The sequence below is a fragment of the Lepidochelys kempii genome, chromosome 13 (assembly GCF_965140285.1).
Source record: "Lepidochelys kempii isolate rLepKem1 chromosome 13, rLepKem1.hap1, whole genome shotgun sequence".
NCBI classification, from domain to species: domain Eukaryota; kingdom Metazoa; phylum Chordata; order Testudines; family Cheloniidae; genus Lepidochelys; species Lepidochelys kempii.
The window spans coordinates 35709779-35727918 of NC_136392.1; the positions used below are offsets into that span (position 1 = coordinate 35709779).

The 18140-nt window shown below is 47.0% G+C and overlaps 1 pseudogene; it reads right to left on the reverse strand.

Moving 5' to 3' along the window:
- Positions 1–9939: 9939 nt before the first annotated feature.
- On the reverse strand, positions 9940–10871 carry LOC144929232 (olfactory receptor 11A1-like; annotated as a pseudogene).
- Between the last annotated feature and the right edge of the window lie 7269 nt (positions 10872–18140).

Sequence of the window (18140 nt, forward strand, 5' to 3'; positions counted from 1 at the left end):
ATGCAGTCCCAGAATCGCAAATGAGCTCCAGCATGGAGCGAACGGGAGACACTGGATCTGACTGCTGTATGGGGAGAAGAATCTGTGCAGGCAGAACTCCGCTCCAGCAGAAGAAATGTTAAGAGTAACAAGAAGGGTTTCTTCAGGTATGTTAGCAACAAGAAGAGGGTCAAGGAAAGCGTGGGCCCCTTACTGAATGAGGGAGGCAACCTAGGGACAGAGGATGTGGAAAGAGCTAATATACTCAATGCTTTTTTTGTCTCTGTCTTCACGAAAAAGGTCACTTCCCAGACTACTGCAATGGGCAGCACAGCATGGGGAGGAGGTGACCAGGCCTCTGTGGAGAAAGAAGTGGTTCAGGACTATTTAGAAAAGCTGGACGAGCACAAGTCCATGGGGCCGGATGTGCTGCATTCAAGAGTGCTAAAGGCATTGGCGGATGTGATTGCAGAGCCATTGGCCATTATCTTTGAAAACTCATGGCGATCGGAGGAGGTCCCGGATGACTGGAAAAAGGCTAATGTAGTGCCCATCTTTAAAAAAGGGAAGAAGGAGGATCCGGGGAAATACAGGCCAGTCAGCTTCACCTCAGTCCCTGGAAAAATCATGGAGCAGGTCCTCAAGGAATCAATTCTGAAGCACTTAGAGGAGAGGAAAGTGATCAGGAACAGTCAGCATGGATTCACCAAGGACAAGTCATGCCTGACGAACCCAATTGCCTTCTATGATGAGATAACTGGCTCTGTGGATGAAGGGAAAGCAGGACTTGACTTTTGCAAAGCTTTTGATACGGTCTCCCACAGTATTCTTGCCAGCAAGTTAAAGAAGTATGGGCTGGATGAATGGACTATAAGGTGGATAGAAAGCTGACTAGATCGTTGGGCTCAACGGGTAGTGATCAATGACTCCATGTCTAGTTGGCAGCCAGTATCAAGAGGAGTGCCCCAAGGGTCAGTCCTGGGGCCGGTTTTGTTCAATGTCTTTATTAATGATCTGGAGAGTAGCGTAAATTGTACCCTCAGCAGGTTTCCAGAAGACACTAAACTGGGAGGAGAGGTAGATACGCTGGAGTGGTAGATACGCTGGAGGATACAGAGGGACCTAGACAAATTGGAGGATTGGGCCAAAAGAAATCTGATGAGGTTCAACAAGGACAAGTGCAGAGTCCTGCACTTAGGACAGAAGAATCCCATGCACTGCTACAGACTAGGGACCGAGTGGCTAGGCAGCAGTTCTGCAGAAAAGGACCAAGGGGTTACAGTGGACGAGAAGGTGGATATGAGTCAACAGTGTGCCCTTGTTGCCAAGAAGGCTAACGGCATTTTGGGCTGTATAAGTAGAAGCATTGCCAGCAGATCGAGGGACGTGATCATTCCCCTCTATTCGGCATTGGTGAGGTCTCATCTGGAGTAATCTGTCCAGTTTTGGGCCCCACACTACAAGAAGGATGTGGAAAAATTGGAAAGAGTCCCACAGAGGGCAACAAAAATGGTTAGGAGGCTGGTTCACATGACTTACGAGGAGAGGCTGAGGGAACTGTGATTATTTAGTTAGCAGAAGAGAAGAATGAGGGGGGATTTGATAGCTGCTTTCAACTACCTGAAAGGGGGTTCCAAAGAGGATGGATCTAGACTGTTCTCAGTCGTAGCAGATGACAGAACAAGGAGTAATGGTCTCAAGTTGCAGTGGGGGAGATTTAGGTTGGATATTAGGAAAAACTTTTTCACTAGGAGGGTGGTGAAGCACTGGACTGGGTTACCTAGGGAGGTGGTGGAATCTCCATCCTTAGAGGTTTTTAAGGTCAGGCTTGACAAAGCCCTGGCTGGGATGATTGGTCCTGCGTTGAGAAGGGGGTTGGACAAGATGACCTCCTGAGGTCCCTTCCAACCCTGATATTCTATGATTCTATGATTTTATGAAATGCTGATATATATGCTAAAATCACACAGGGCATGGTGGACAGAGGCTACACCAGGGACACAGAGCAGTGCCACATGAAAATTAAGGAGCTCAGGCAAACCTACCAAAAGACAAAGGAGACAAACGATCGCTCCGGGTCAGAGCCCGAGACGTGCCGCTTCTATGATCAGCTGGATGCCATTCTAGGAGGGGTCCTTACCGGTACCCCACAACTCTCCATGGATACCTGCAACATGGATGAGGATTTTGTGGATGAGGAAGAGGAGGAGGAAGAGGAGGAGAATGCGCAGCAGGCAACCGGCAAATCCATTCTCCCCGGCAGCTAGGACCTTTTCCTCACCCTGGAGGCAATACCCTCCCAGGGCGTATTGTTCCTGGACCCTGAACAATTGGGAGGCATTCGCGGCCAGTACAGCTACTGGAAAAGTCTGTTAATGTGTCTGGGGATGGAGCGGGAATCCTCCAGGGACATCTCCAGGAAGCTCTCCTGAGGTACCCTGAAAGCCTTTGCAGAAGGTTTCTGCAGGGGGACAGCCTTATTGTGTCCTCCATGGAGGACACTTTACCATGCCAAGCCAGTAGCAAGTGGCCTGGGATCATTGCAGCACAAAGCATGGCAGTGAATGGTCCTGGGTTTTGGTCACATTCATGCAACATTTGATCTTTATCTTTCTGTGTCAGCTTCAGGAGAGTGATATCATTCATGGTCACCTGGTTGAAATAGGAGAATTTTTGTAAGGGACCAGTAATCCCCTCTGTTTGGTGATCCCCAACACATTAGACCCTGGTCATGCTGGGCTGTTTGCACTTGGCTAAAAGGGATCATCCTGGAGAATAGCCATGGGGGCGGGGAGGAGGGGTGTGCTGCACATTCACACCAAAACTGCAGCCCCTTCTTTTAAACGGCAACCGCAGCCTCTCCTTTTAAATGGCAAACCCAACCGGCATTGGTTCCTATGGGAAAGGAGGGTGCTGCAGTTTGAAACCATTCCCATATGTTATGAATGCAGAAGAAGCCAACCCCGCGTACCCTTTGGCTTACCATGGCTGCCTGGAAACCAAATTCTGTTGCTCGTCGTGTGTGATGGGTCACATACCTGCAGGCACTCAATATAAAAGGCAAAATGCGAACTTGTACCTAAAACACATGTGCTGTCTGCTGTGAATTGCTTGATTGACTGTGAAAGAGTCTCCCTTTTTCTCTCAGAAATGTATCTGTTTAAAATCTACTCTCCCTTTTTTCCCCTCTGCAGCTGCAAATGTTTCTATGCTCCCCGCATCAACTCTGTCCCTGAGGTTATCGCAGATTAGAAGGCAAAAAAAACGCATTCGTGATGACATGTTTTCCAAGCTCATTCAGTCCTCCGGCACTGATAGGGCACAGCTGAATGCATGGAGGCATTCAGTGGCAGAGGTCAGGAAAGCATACAGTGAGCGTGATTGGAACATGCAGGAGGAGATGCTAATGAGGCTAATGGGGGAGCAAACAGACATGATGAGGTGTCTGGTGGAGCTGCAGGAAAGGCAACTAGAGTACAGACCCCCGCTGCATCCATTGTGTAACTGTTTGCCCTCCTCGCCAAGTTCCATATCCTTCTCACCGAGATGCCCAAGAACACGGGCAGGGCGGAGGGGAGAATGGATTACAGGAAAGTACATTCACCAAAGGGGGCTGGTTTGCATCAAGGACAAACACACACAACTGTCACACCATAGCCTGGTCAGTAATGAAACTTTTTTAAAGCCTCTCTGACGCGCAGCGCGCCGCAGTGTGCTCTTCTAATTGCCCTGGTGTCTGGCTGTTCAAAATTGACCACCAGGCGATTTGTCTCAACCTCCCACCCCGCCATAAACGTCTCCCCCTTACTCTCACAGTTATTATGGAACACACAGCAAGCAGTAATAATGGTCTAAGCTACTCAGCAAACTGCACCAGTGCCCCTTTAAACATCCAAAGGCACATTCTACCACCATTCTGCACTTGCTCAGCCTATAGTTGAACTGCTCCTTACTGCTGTCCAGGCTGCCTGTGTACGGCTTCATGAGCCATGGGAGCAAGGAGTAGGCTGGGTCCTCAAGGATAACTACTGGCATTTCAACATCCCCAAGGGTAATTTTCTGGTCTGGGAAGAAAGTCCCTTCTTGCAGCTTTCCGAACAGCCCAGAGTCCCTAAAGATGCGAGCATCATACACCTTTCCTGACCCTCCCACGCTGATGTCGGTGAAATGGCCCTTGTGATCCACCAGTGCTTGCAACACCATTGAGAAGTACCCCTTGTGGTTTATGTATTATTTTGCAAGGTGCCAAAGATAGGGATATGCGTTCCGTCTATCGCCCCACCCCAGTTAGGGAACCCCATTGCAGCAAAGCCATCCACTATGACTTTCTTAGCAGAAGGGTATTGATTGCCCTGGCTACTTGGATCACAGCAGCCCCCATGGTAGATTTGCCCACTGCGAATTCATTCCCGACTGACCGGTAGCAGTCAGGCATTGCAAGCTTCCACAGGGCTATTACCACTCGCTTCTCAGCTGTCAGGGCAGGTCTCATCTTGGTATTCCTGCGCTTCAGGGAGGGGGAAGCAACTCACAAAGTTCCATGAAAGTGGCCTTACACATGCGAAAGTTTCACAGCCACTGGGAATCATCCCATACCTGCAACACTATGTGGTCCCACCAGTCTGTGCTTGTTTGCCAGGCCCAGAATCGGAGTTCCACGGTATCAACATGCCCCGATGCCGCCATGATATCCCAATTGCCACATCCTTTCCTTTCAGGAACATCTGTGTCCATGTCCTCCTCACAATCTTTCTGGTGCTGGCAGCTCCTAGCCAGGCTCTGCACATACTGCAGGATAATGTGCGAGATGTTTACAATGCTCACAAAAGCAGTGCACAGCTGAGCGGGCTCCATGCTTGCCATGCTATGGCATCTCCACAGATAACCCAGGAAAAAAGGTGCAAAAAGATTATTTGCCATTGCTTTCAGGGAGGGAGGGAGGTGAGACTGACGACACGTACCCAAGACCACCCACAACAATGTTTTTGCCCCATCAGGCATTGGAGCTTAACCCAGAATTCCATTGGGCAGCGGGGACTGTGGGATAGCTACCCACAGTGCACCACTTCATGAGTCGATGCTTGCCACGGTATTGAGGACGCACTCCGCCAACCTAATGCACTTAGTGAGGACATGCACAATTGACTGTATAAAATCGCTTACTAAAGATTGACTTCTATAAAACCAACCTAATTTCATAGTGTAGACATGCCCTCAGTGTTAGGTGTATTAGTTACCTGGTACACAGGGAGCCCTTGGGTTGGCACAGAGATATGAAAGTTAAAGCATAGTCCAAGACCATTCTAGCTAGCTGTCAAGGTTCCTTCCCCACTCTGAACTCTTGGGTACAGATGTGGGGACCTGCATGAAAGACCCCCTAAGCTTATTCTTACCAGTTTAGGTTAAAAACTTCCCCAAGGCACAGATTTCTTTCTTGCCTTGGGAACCAGCTTAGGTTAAAAACCTGATACGCTGCCACCACCAAGCGATTTAAACAAAGAACAGGGAAAGAGACCACTTGGAGATGTCTTCCCCCAAAATATCCCCCCAAGCCCTACACCCCCTTTTCTGGGGAAGGCTTGGTAATAAGAGCCTCACCAATTGGTACAGGTGAACACAGACCCAAACCCTTGGATCTTAAGAACAATGAAAAATCAATCAGGTTCTTAAAAGAAGAATTTAATTTAAAGAAAAGATAAAAGAATCACCTCTGTAAAATCAGGATGGTAAATAATTTACAGGGTAATCAGATTCAAAACATAGAGAATCCCTCTAGGCAAAACCTTAAGTTACAAAAAGACATAAAAACAGGAATACACATTCCCTCCAGCACAGCGAATTTTACAAGCCAAAAAACAAAAGAAAATCTAATGCACTTTGTAGCTAGATTACTTACTAACTTTACAGGAGTTGGAAGGCTTGCATCCTTGATCTGTTCCCAGCAAAGGTATCACACAGACAGCCAGACCCCTTTGTCCCCCCATCCAGATTTGAAAGTATCTTGTCCCCTCATTGGTCATTTTGGGTCAGGTGTCAGTGAGGTTACGTGACCTTCTTAACCCTTTACAGGTGAAAGGGTTTTGCCTCTGGCCAGGAGGGATTTTATAGCACTGTGGACAGAAAGGTGGTTACCCTTCCCTTTATATTTATGACAGGAGAGCCAGAGCCCTGCCAAGCTGTAGTAAACCCGGTGTTCAGGCTCTGTCTATCTCAGGGTATGTCTACGCTGCCCATGATATAGCGCAGCCACAGCAGTGCTGTGACGTGGGCAATGTAGTCACAGGGAGACTCTCCCAGCGGTAAAAAACACCCACCCCAAATGAGGGGTAGTCACTTATCACCAGGAGCACAGCTCCTGCCGATTAAACACTGACTATACAGCACTAAAACTTTTATTGCTCAGGGGAGTGGTTTTTTCACACTCCTGAACAACTAAAGTTTTAGTGCTGAAAGGGGCAGTGTAGACACAGCCTAAGTCTGACCTCCTTGATCAGTTCAAGCCCAGACTCCTTGCAATAGCCAACTCTTATGACTCTCCCACCCTCTTCCCTTCCCAGTCCTTTGTTCACCAGCTGGGATCTTTGCTCAGCTTCCCTGCTGAGAGGTGAGGAAATCTCCTCCCTCTGGGTTGTTGCCTGCTAGGTGTCAATGTCCTGGAGAGATTGGCTTTGATATTGTCTCCTCCAATTTTTCATTGATATGGGGCTTGCCTCCGTTCGTCCTTTTAATGACCCATTCAGGCTCAGACAGCTAGGCGACATTCATACCTATGTCTCTCAGCCTGCCAGCAAACAGTCCTTTTTTCCCCACCTCCATTTCATCTCTAAGCTCACTGAACTTTCTACATAGCTCTGGATTCTAATTGTGATTTTGGGAGGGAATTTGCCTATTGAATAGGGGGACTGACAGTCAACTCTCCTGAGTTATGTTCCTGGCTGTGACAGGAACGTAGTCTAGTGGTTAGCGTGAGGGACTAGGGAGTCAGGATACTTGAGTTTGTTCCAGCTTGGAGAATTGAGTGTAGTCTACTGGGTTACAGGATGGGACGGAGGGGCAGGTTTCCTGAGTTCCGATTGTGGCTCAGAAGGGATGGGAGGTCTGGAGAGTACAGAAGGTGCTTGGCACCAGAGTTCGTGGGTTTTATACCCAGATCAGTCCCTAACTCACTCTATGACGTTGGTCAAGTGATGAGCACCTACAGCTCCCATTGGCTTGAACTGGAGTTGCGGGCACTCAACACCTCTGAAAATCTGGCCTCTAAGTCATCTCAATTTGGGCCCCCAGAAATATGGACACCACTGGTGCCAAAAGTACCAATGGGAGTTAGGCGCCTAAGGCTCTTTGAAGATCTCCCAGGCTTTGGAGGTTCCTGGACACTAAATCACAACTATTATGCCAACACATCTGTTTCCCAAAGGCGAGTCTCTCTCTTGTTTTCACATCAGGTTCCATAATGTCACTGATCCACCATAAATGATCCTCTCAGGTTGGCCTTACACGCTATTCCGTCTGACCATGCCAAGTGTGAATTCCCCCTGGACTCAGAGTCGCAAGAGGTCCTTCTTTCTTTGTGTCACACAATCCTGATCAGGTATTATTTATTTGTATTACAGTAGCAACTAGGAGCCCCATTCATGCACCAGTACTCCCCGGTGTTAGGCACTGTACAAACACAAAACAAAAGAATGATCCCTGTCCCAGAGAGCTTACAATCTAAATATAAGACGAGAGAACAGATGGATACAGACAGATGGGAGAATGCAAGGCAACTGTGAGACAGTATTGGTCAGCATGACAGGCAGTGGTCTTGGCAAACCAGTGGCCTAACCATTGTCACATTTTTTGTAGATATCACGGGAAAAAAGAGCTTCAAGGAGGGATTTGAAAGATGATAATGAGGTAGTTTTCAGCTGTTTACCAGGCACTTCTCCCAAGCATGAGTGGCAACACAAGAGACAGCACAAAGGGTCTCATTTGAAGATGTAACAAGCAGGTGATGGAGGCGGACATCCTGGGCCAATCGGAGGTGGGAGTCAACATCTCAACAGCAAATTAAAGATAACTGGTCTGGCAGGGCTAGGCCATGAAAGTGAAGACAAGGAGCTTGCCCTAGCACTGTATCTATGACTCAGAGCATTAACATGCCTGTTCAGTCTCTCTGCCACTCTCTGATCATTCTTCACAGTAGCAGCTGTCTGGGAGTCTTCTGGAGGATTTATTACATCAACACCTGAGTTCATATATTTGGGGTTTGAACTTTCAACTCTGGAGGCCCCAAACATGATCCTATGTTCACATTGTGGGGCTTCATGTAGGGCTACATTTTGGCTCCTGGTGAGGAAGTATCTAACTTCAGTGCCGAGCGCTAAATACTGATTGGCCAGGTATATACTGATTTTCAGAAGTGCTGAGCACCCACCGCTCCCATTGAATGAAGTGGCCCTCTGAAAATCAGGCCCTATATTTAGGGCTTTAAATTTAGGCCCCTAACTGGAAAATGTCAGGCCTGGTTTTGAAAGATGGTGAACATGCACAGTTTCAGTGCAACAGTTTCGGCACTCAAAAAAAGAAGTTAACCAAAATCAGATGACAATTTAAAGCATTCTGACTAGTCTGTGCAGGACCTGGAATTATAGGTGCCGACTCCATGGTTACTCCGGGGCTGGAGCACTGATGCAAAAAAAATCACAGCTAATTGGTGGTGCCACCAAACACCTGATCGGTGCCGCCGCCAAACAGCTGTTTGGCAGCTTGAGGGGGGGGGTTGGGGGAGGGGGGAACAGCGAGCGATGGGCGAGCAGGGGCCCTGGGGGAAAGGGTGGAGTGGGGGTGGAGCCTCCGGGCAGAGTGGGGGTGGAGCACCCACAGGGAAAAATAAAAGTCGACGGCTATGCCTGGCATTTCCATTTTGCGTAAAGTCCTGTGATTTTGAATCTGCTTTTGTTTTGCATTGGAACAAACCATCGAATTTTGACATTTCCTGGAAATGAAATTTTTGAAATAACTTTGTTTCAGGTCAATGGAACACAGAGGCAAATTTAGAGTAGAATAGAAAATAAAACAAATTGCAAAACGTTTTTTTTTTAAATAAATGTTTATCAGAATTTACACTCCTGCGGATTTCAGTGAAATGGCCAATCAGAAATTTTTCAACCAGCTCAAATTTTGACATGTGCTTGTGAAGGACAAATCCTTCTAAGGGCATTGGGGAAATAATCAGGTGCAGCAGCAATTTCTACAACTACAGCAGAAGATCAGCTTGCCCTGTACGGGACCTCCCTTCCACTGCTTGTGAATACGCAGGACTGGGGGAGTCCTATCTATACCTCCTGCACACCTAAACATGCCCCTTTTGGGCTATGAAGCACCTCATAATGGATGCATGAGCAGTGGATTACAGTAGCTTCCTGCTTGGATGCACTATGAATGGGAATGCACTCTGTTCACCCTCTCCCCATCCGAGTGGAAGAAATTCAACTGCTTCCAGCTGGCAGCCAGATTTTGGAAGGGAGCAATGGATCTAGTGAACTTAGTGGCTCCAGTGCTACAAACATAGGCAGGTAGAAGCAATCAGAGCCCAACAGAGGCCAGAAGATCCCAGCAGTGGACAATGGAGAGAAGCAGGGGCGAGCCCAGATCAGCAAAGGCTAGTAGAACCCAGTGCTGGGCAGTAGGACCGGCAGGGGCTGGTAGAACCCCACTGCAGCCAAAAGAGAGCAGCAGGGGTGGAGGGAGACCAGAAGACCAAAAGACTCCAACACAGAGCAGTAGAGACCATCAGAGACTATTACAGTCCTAGAGGGTGAGAAGAGCCCAGAGGATGATGATCAGGGAGCAGTGGAATAAGGATAATGCAGCCTGTTAGAATTCCCAGTAGTGGTGTCCCCAAGCCTCCCTCATGCAGTAGCAGCTATTGAGTGGGCCAAAGCTGGAGACTGGCCAGTGGCATAATCCCCCCGATTAGATTATCCTGGCAACTCTCCCACAGGCCTTGCTCACCTCCTGGTTCCTTAGGCTGTAGATGAGGGGATTGAGGAGTGGGGTGAGCACTGTGTAGAGCAGGGAGAGCGCCTTGCTGGAGTTCAGCCCCGTGCCGTCCCTGGGGACATGTACACAGCCACCAGCATTCCATAGAACAGCGTCACCACGGTGAGGTGGGAGGAGCAGGTGGAGAAGGCTTTGCGCCTCCCCGAGGCGGAGGGGACCCTCAGCACAGCCCAGCTGATGCAAACGTAAGAAGCGACTGTCAGGAGGAATGGGGAGGCTGGGATGAAGGACAGGAAGAACGTGATCATCTGGACCACGGAGGTGTCGGTGCAGGAGAGCTCTAGGAGGGGCTGGAAATCACAGAAGTAGTGGTCTATCTCGCAGGGCCCGCAGAAGCTCAAGGCTATATGCAACAGCTACACAATCCCCATAAACAGGAACCTGCCCACCCAGGACCCAACCATCAGCTGCCCGCAGACCCTGCCGTCCATGAGGGAAGGGTAGTGGAGCAGGCAGCACACAGCCAAATACCAGTCATAAGACATGGCTTCCAGCAGGAAGCACTCCACGGTGGCCAGGGCGCCGAAGAGATAGAGCTGCGCAAGGCAACCACCCAGATATATCATCACATTGCCTGTCTGGAGACCAGCGAGCACCACAGGGGAGATGTTGGAGGTGGAGACCATCTCCAGGCAGGAGAGGCTGGAGAGGAAGAAATACACAGGGGTCTGGAGATGGGGGTCCAGTAGCACCAGCACCATCAGGAGGAGGTTGGCAGCCATGGATATGATATAGACAGCTAGGAAGCCAGTAAAGAGCAGGATCCACAGTTCCTTGAGATCCCCAAATCCCAGGAGTAGGATGTGGGAGATGGTGGTGAGGTTTCCACTGCCTGTCTCCTGCATAGGGAGGGTCTGGGGGAAAGAGAGTCAGCAGATAATTATAAGACAATGAGAAAACTATCCATAAAACCTGCAGCTATGTGTCTTTGCGGGAAGTAGTGCTGTCTAGTGATTATAGCTGTGAAGGAGAGGAGTGCAGTCTAGTGGTTAGAGCAATGGAGGCCAGGAGTCAGGACTCCTGGATTATATCTTAACTCTGAGAAAGGCCTGAGATCTAGTGGGTTAGAGAAGGGGGTCTTAGCATCAGGACTCCTGGGTTCTATCCTATGTCTGGAAGGGCAATGGGGTTTAGCAAGGTAGAGGGAAAGTACTGGCCCTCCACCCCTATTGTGAATAAGAGGAAGTATCTTGAAGCTTGCTTCATTTATTTCTCTTCTTTCAACAATGTGACCTGGTCAAAACTCAGAATTTCCATTCCATGGGCAATCCTGACATTCTGAAATTGCCTTTCATCCCAGATCATAATGAAACAGCAACATTTCCAACAAAATTCTGACAAATTTCATTTCAGAGACAGTTAAAGAACCTTATCAAAATGTTGACGTGCTTTGTTGGGAGCACTTCCTGTTTACTTTATCATTTCTACTCGGTTCTATCTAGTCTATTAAACTTGAGATGATAGTCGAATCTCCATGCTTTGAAGTTACAGAAATAAAATACAGCACTTATTTGTCATAAAAAATGTGCCAAAATCGGTATGTTCCCATGAAACATTTACATTTTGTTGAATCAGCAAACTGAGAGGAAAACTGGTCATTCAGCAAATTGTGGAACAACTCCAGGCCCAACCTTTGCTGTGAACCCTGAGGATTCGGGACACCGTAGATAATAACTGATGATAGGTAGCACTATGTCAAGGTAAAAGCATGGGACTGTGTGCCAGGATAGGCCTCTCGTATCAAAAGGCTCAATTTTGGCCTTTGCCTCTGACTTGCTGGTGACCTTGAGTATGTCCCTTAACCTCTCTGTGCCTCACTTTTGTTATTTATTAAGTACAAGACACAGTGATGAACTAAGTCCTTTCCCTGGACAGTTTAAAATGTGAAGGGTCTTCACTGGGCATAGGGTCACACCCCAACAGGGGGAAATCTTTATCACAAGTGGGGCAGGGAGGCTTCAGCAGTTAACATGGGGAAATAAATGTAAACACTATTGTCCCTTGGCCTGCACAGGTAGCAGAGATCAATGATAAAAGTCAGAGATGTTTGTAGGGAATCCTGTTTATTTACAAAGAATGTGCAGAGGGCACTTTCCTCATTCAGCAATCCAAGTCTGCCTTCCCATTGAGTCCTGTGTCCAAAAGTAGCTCTGTCTCTTGGTTTTATCCCAAGGCTATGCTAACCCCAGTGTCATAAATATAAAGGGAAGGGTAAACACCTTTAAATCCCTCCTGGCCAGAGGAAAAACCCTTTCACCTGTAAAGGGTTAAGAAGCTAAAGATAACCTCGCTGGCAGCTGACCAAAATGACCAATGCGGAGACAAGATACTTTCAAAGCTGAAGGGGGGCGGGGAACAAAGGGTTCTCTCTGTCTGTGTGATGCTTTTGCCGGCACCAGAGCAGGAATGCAGGTCAGAACTCCTGTAAAGAGTTAGTAAGCAATCTAGTTAGATGTGCGTTAGATTCTGTTTTGTATAAATAGCTGATAAAATAAGTTGTGCTGAATGGAATGTATTTTCCTGTTTTTGTGTCTTTTTGTAACTTAAGGTTTTGCCTAGAGGGATATTTTTGGGGGGAGATGTTTCCAAGTGGGCACTTCCCCTGTTATCATTGTTAGACACTTTGGTGGTGGCAGTGTTTAACCTAAGCTGGTAAGAATAAGCTTAGGGGGTCTTTCATGCAGGTCCCCACATCTGTACCCTAGATTTCAGAGTGGGGAAGGAACCTTGACACCCTGCCTCTCTTGCTTTCTGCTTCTTTCTGCCTCTCACGCTCTTTCTGGAAATTAGACCCTTTTAAAGTGTCTCCAATTGGGCTCCCTAAAATCCTGGCAAATATTTTTTTGACAAATAATAGTCCAGTAGGTTTTTTCCTATCACTGGCATCCATTCTTCTTTAAAGACTATCCACATGGCCACACGACAATCCCCAGCCATACTGCTCCCTGAAAGAGCCACACAGAGCAGAAAATTGGGAAAAAACCTCTCATCAATGTACAGCAAATGCAGCAACCACAGTTAGAAACGGAGTTGGTTGGATGCTCTTTGATCACAAAAATTCTTCAGCAAATGTTGCTGTTCTTCACTGAATAATTTATGCCAAGTAGCAAATGACTAGTGATTTTCAGAGGGTAGGTACTCAGCACTTTCTGAAAATCAAGCCCTTGTAAAATGTCTCCTGTTGGGCACTGAAAAAAGGAGGCTTACAAAATCACGAGTTAAGTCTGAAAATCTTGGCCCTATCCAACTGATATTTTTTGCATATACAGATAAGAACATAAGGCCATACTGGGTCAGACCAAAGGTCCATCTAGCCTAGTATCCTGTCTTCTGATGGTGGCCAATGCCAGGTGCTTCAGAGGTAATGAACAGAAAGGCAATCATCAAGTGATCCATTCCGTCACCTATAGAGTAGTAAGGGGTTCTGGTTAAAATGTTTTAAAGCTCCTAAGTCCCATTTTCAAAAGCACCTTATTCACTTAGGAACCCCCGATGAAGGGACTTAGGCACTTTTGAACATTTTACCCTCTGTCTCACAATGCATTTTCAGTGCACCGTGGAAGCCTGAAGGGCGAAGGAAATGATTGTAGTTTAATATACCATAAATGTTACCTTTTTCCTTCACCAGGAATGTAGGATCGTCATGATGCAGATAGCAGCTGATGGGATCGTGTCAATTCATCTCTGTCTTCAGTTCATCAAGTCTTTTTTCAAGTGGTCGAGAGTTTGGTTGGAAGGAGACCAGCCACTGGCCAGAACCTGTGTCATTCTGGAAAAACAGCACTAGAAATGATGTTACCCTTTCCCTATTCTCTTTATAGGAGGCACAAACCTCCCCTGAGTGATCTTGTGAAAATCTCTTCCAAAGGGAATCATTAAAATATTGTGCATTTTTAGCATTTTTTTGAACTTAAGTACATGCCTTGGGGGACCAGCATTAAAAAAGAATCCTTTATATGTTTGTATTTTGTCCATTACTGAGCTTATTAATGAGAGCAAGTGGCCAGGACTTCATTTTACATCCATCAGAAAGATACATCCAGCAGTACAGCACTCCTGTGGTAAAATTGGAGAGAGTCCAGCGAAGGGCAACAAAAATTATTAGGGGTCTGGAACACATGACTTATGAGGAGAGGCTGAGGGACCTGGGATTGTTTAGTCTACAGAAGAGAAGAATGAGGGGGGATTTGATAGCTGCTTTCAGCTACCTGAAAGGTGGATCCAAGGAGGATGGATCTAGACTATTTTCAGTGATAGCAGATGACGGGACAAGGAGTAATGGTCTCAAGCTGCAGTGGGGAAGATTTAGGTTGGATATTAGGAAAAACTTTTTCACTAGGAGGGTGGTGAAACACTGGAATGCGTTACCTAGGGAGGTGGTGGAATCCCCTTCCTTAGAAGTTTTTAAGGTCAGGCTTGACAAAGCCCTGGCTGGGATGATTTAGTTGGGGATTGGTCCTGCTCTGGGCAGGGGGTTGGATTAGATGACCTCCAGAGGTCCCTTCCAACTCTGATATTCTATGATTCTATGATTCCTGCTAACTATGGTTACTCCTACTATATTGCTATGAACTGGGTGAAAACTTGTTACAGGTTGAGTGAAACATTCAAACTGATGTGTCAATTGGCCCTTCATTTAAGATAGTTGTAAGAGACAAGAGGCCAACAAGCTCTGCCCAGAAAGTAGCACCATGTGGGCATTCAGGATTGTACTGGGTATTGTGACCTGGCCTGTGAGAGAACACACAGAAAATGAGACCAGACAAGAACAGAGAGAGAGGCAGAGGCAACAAAGCCAAGCAGTGGCCTGTGAGCACAGTGAAACCTTGGCAAAATCTGAAGAAAGCTTGTGGATCTGTTGGATAGAGAAGAATGAGGGGGGATTTGATAGCTGCTTTCAATGAACTCAAAGGGGGTTCCAAAGAGGATGGATCTAGGCTGTTCTCAGTGGTGCCAGGTGACAGAACAAGGAGTAATGGTCTCAAGTTGCAGTGGGGGAGGTTTAGGTTGGATATTAGGAAAAACTTTTTCACTAGGAGGGTGGTGAAGCACTGGAGTGGGTTACCTAGGGAGGTACCCATGGGTTACCCATCCTTAGAGGTTTTAAAGGTCAGGCTTGACAAAGCCCTGGCTGGGATGATTTAATTGGGGATTGGTCCTATTTTGTGCAGGGGGTTGGACTAGATGACCTCCTGAGGTCCCTTCTGTCATAAATATAAAGGGAGGGCTAACCACCTTTAAATCCCTCCTGCCCAGAGGAAAAACACTTTCACCTGAAAAGGGTTAAGAAGCTAAAGATAGCCTCGCTGGCACCTGACCAAAATGACCAATGAGGAGACAAGATACTTTCAAAGCTGGGGGGGGGGGACAAAAGGGTCTCTCTGTCTGTGTGTTGGTTTTGCCAGGACCAGAGCAGGAATGCAGGTCAGAACTCCTATAAAACGTCAGTAAGCAATCTAATTAGATATGCGTTAGATTCTGTTTTGTTTAAATGGCTGATAAAATAAGTTGTGCTGAGTGGAATGTATTTTCCTGTTTTTGTGTCTTTTTGTAACTTAAGGTTTTGCCTAGAGGGATTCTCTATGTTTTGAATCTGATTACCCTGTAAGGAATTTACCATCCTGATTTTACAGAGGTGATTCTTTTACTTTTTCTTCATTTAAAATTCTCTTTTAAGACCCTGATTGCTTTTTCCTTGTTCTTAAGGTCCAAGGGTTTGGGTCTGTGTTCACCTATGCAAATTGGTGAGGCTTTTTATCAAGCCTTCCCCAGGAAAGGGGGTGTAGGGCTTGGGGGGATTTTAGGGGGGAAAGACATTTCCAAGTGGGCTCTTTCCTGGTTATATTTGTAAGATGCTTGGTGGTGGCAGCAATAAGGTCCAGGGAGAAAAGGTAAAATAGTTTATACCTTGGGGAAGTTTTAACCTAAGCTGGTAAAAATGAGCTTAGGGGTTTTTTCATGCAGGTCCCCACATCTGTAAAAAAACCAAAAACAAAAAAAAACAACTTCAGGTCTGAAAGCAGTTAGAGTTTTTTTGTCTCTGCTTGGGGGCCAGAGCAGAGACAAAAGGGACTTGTCTTTTGTGAGCTGGAGTTTTCTCTACCTAAAGGCAGGGTAGTTAACCTCCTGCAGGGAAATTCACAAGTCTTCACAGACCTGAAGAGGTGGGTTTTTTTTGTTTGTTTTTTGTTTTTTTTTACCTAAGAGCAACTAGAGGGGTTTTCTGTCTATTTGCCTGGAGACAAAGGTGTTAGGGGTTTTTTTAAGAATTTTTCTGTAGGCTGACAATCACTATCAGAGAACACAGGTATCCGGTTACAGCACAACCTATATATTTTTTTGACAAGCCAAGTTTTTTGTTTCTTTGTTTGTTTTGTTGTTTTATTTCTAACTCTCAGGTGTAAAGTTAGTTAAAAACAGAGAGGGAAACATGACAGAGCCCAAGGCAGAAACAGCCAAAGAGGCTGCCCACAGGAGAGAACTCGAGGCAGTGAGAGAGATAGAAAAAAACCAAGAGGCTGCCCACAGGAGAGCTACCGAGTCAAAAAAACACCAAGAGGCTGTTCACAGGACAGCTATGCAGGCAAGGGAAAAAGAAATGGAGGAGAGGGAAAAAGAGAGGAAGCATGAACTGGAGTTGGAGAAGGTAAGGGCTGAGCGGAATCTACTGGATAACCCTAACAATCCTTCCCCAACAATCCACAAATGGGAGTGACTGTGTCCACAGTATGATGAATCCAGTGATACTGCTGAATATTTTCTCACCTTTGAGAAACTGCGCACTCTCCATAAAATTCCTGAAGCTCACAAGATGACCACATTGGTCGCAAAATTAACTGGAAGAGCTCTGGACATATTCAGTAAGATGCCTATTCATGAGGCTTCTGACTATAATAAGTTCAAGGATTTGGTTTTAAAGCAATTTCAAATAACATCTGAAACGTACAAAGTAAAATTTCGAACCCTTAAGTGAAGAACTGGACTAAGTAATGTGGCTTATCTAAACCAGATGAAGGATCTGTTAGCTAAATGGGTCCAAGGAAGGGGTGTCACTAGCTTTGACGGAATGTGTGATTTGATAGCTCAGGAGCAATTCCTGAATATGTCCCAGGAGGAAATAAAAATATGGGACAAGGAAATTGACTCAGCAGAAAGTCTTGCTTCTTATTCTGATCAATATGAGCAGTTCCAGACCACCAGACAGGCGGGGAAAGCTGGAACAAAACAGGTGGAGGAAGGAGAGAGGAAAAACCCTGGTCACAGTTGGAGCAGAGACCAGAAGGGACACCCTCAGACCACACTCTACTACCGGGGGCAGCCCAAGACCCCAACTACACACCAAGGAATACTCCAGACACCTTATCATCCTGCCACACTGTTCTCCTGCAACACATCTCACCCCAGGGACCTGTCAGCTGGACAATGTTTTAAATGTAACGAGCCGGGGCATGTAAAGGCCAACTGCCCCAAGAACCCCAGCAGATTACAGTTCATTGCACCGGAATCACACCAGAGGTCCTCAGGCCCAGATACCTCCCAGATACCCTCGGAGCGGAGGGAAACTGTGAGTGTGGGCAGGAAGAAGGTCACCACGTGGAGGGACACCAGAGCACAAGTGTCAGCTATCCATTCTTCCTTAGTGGACCCCAATTTAATCGACCCAGAGATCCAAGTGACAATTCAAACCTTCAAGTCCAACTCTTTCAATTTTCCTACAGCCAAGTTGCCTGTCCAGTACAAGGGCTGGTCAGGAATGTGGACTTTTGCAGTCTATGATGATTATCCCATCCCCATGCTGTTGGGGGAAGACTTGGCCAATCATGTGAAGAGGGTGGTACACCTAGCTCTCTTCCAGGAAACTTCTATCAGGATCCGGTCAGAGGTGTTGGACCCGGACCCCAGGCCAATGTCTTCAACAGCAGTACTGGATCCAGTCCCAGAGACCCAGACAGAGCCAGACCCAGAACCGGAACTGGTGGAACAACCAGCACCAGACCCATTGCCAGCCCTGAATCCAGTACTTGCAACCCCAACACCAGAGGGCCCCACCGAACCTGAACTGGCAGCAGCCGATAACCCTACACCAGAGGCTCAGCTGGAGCCTGAAACCCAAC